This window comes from Arachis ipaensis, chromosome B10 (genome assembly GCF_059453495.1).
Source record: "Arachis ipaensis isolate K30076 ecotype BB chromosome B10, ASM5945349v1, whole genome shotgun sequence".
Taxonomy (NCBI): Eukaryota; Viridiplantae; Streptophyta; class Magnoliopsida; order Fabales; family Fabaceae; genus Arachis; species Arachis ipaensis.
This window is the reverse complement of record NC_142435.1, coordinates 97,378,555-97,379,531: the sequence shown is the minus strand read 5'-3', so window position 1 is coordinate 97,379,531 and position 977 is coordinate 97,378,555. Positions and strand designations below refer to the sequence as shown.

The 977-nt window shown below is 36.3% G+C and overlaps 1 non-coding gene across 1 annotated transcript; it reads right to left on the bottom strand.

The window, feature by feature from the left end:
* Nucleotides 1-869: 869 nt before the first annotated feature.
* On the bottom strand, nucleotides 870-977 carry LOC148581001 (small nucleolar RNA R71). Its single transcript, XR_015899680.1, has one exon. It is a non-coding gene; the product is annotated as a small nucleolar RNA R71 (small nucleolar RNA).

The following is a 977-nucleotide window of genomic DNA, read 5'->3' as shown; positions in this document are numbered from 1 at the left end:
CTTTTTCAAAACTTCTTTTTAATTAACTAATTATTTTAATTTTGGATTTTAATTTTCGAAAATTACTAACCTTTTTCAAAAACTATTTTCAAAAATCACTAACTCTTTTTCAAAAATTATTTTCGAAAATTCTCCCTCTCCCATCTCATTCTATTTATTTATTTTTCTACTAACATCTCCTTATCTCAATTCACTGCTCCTATCCTTACCCTTGTATTTGGATTCTTCATTCTTCTTCACCCCTATTCCTTTTCTTTTTCTACTAACAATAAGGAACCTCTTTACTGTGACATAGAGGATTCCTCTTCTTTTCTTTTTCTCTTCTCTTTCTTATGAGCAAGGACAAAGAAAAAGGCATTCTTGTTGAAGCTGATCCAGAACCTGAAAGGACTCTGAAGAGATAACTAAGAGAAGCTAAATTACAACAATCCAGAGACAACCTTATTGAAAATTTCGAACAAGTAAAGGAGATGGCAGCCAAACCCAACAACAATAATGCAAGGAGGATGCTTGGTGACTTTACTGCACCAAATTCCAATTTACATGGAAGAAGCATCTCCATTCCTGCCATTGGAGCAAACAACTTTGAGCTGAAACCTCAGTTAGTTTCTCTGATACAGCAGAACTGCAAGTTTCATGGACTTCCATCTGAAGATCCTTTTCAGTTCTTAACTGAATTCTTGCAGATCTGTGATACTGTTAAGACTAATGGAGTAGATCCTGAAGTCTACAGGCTCATGCTTTTCTCTTTTGCTGTAAGAGACAGAGCTAGAGTGTGGTTGGACTCTCAACCCAAAGATAGCCTGAACTCTTGGGATAAGCTGGTCACGGCTTTCTTAGCCAAGTTCTTTCCTCCTCAAAAGCTGAGCAAGCTTAGAGATGATGTTCAAACCTTCAAACAAAAAGATGGTGAATCCCTCTATGAAGCTTGGAAAAGATACAAACAGTTGACCAAAAAGTGTCCTTCTGACATGCTT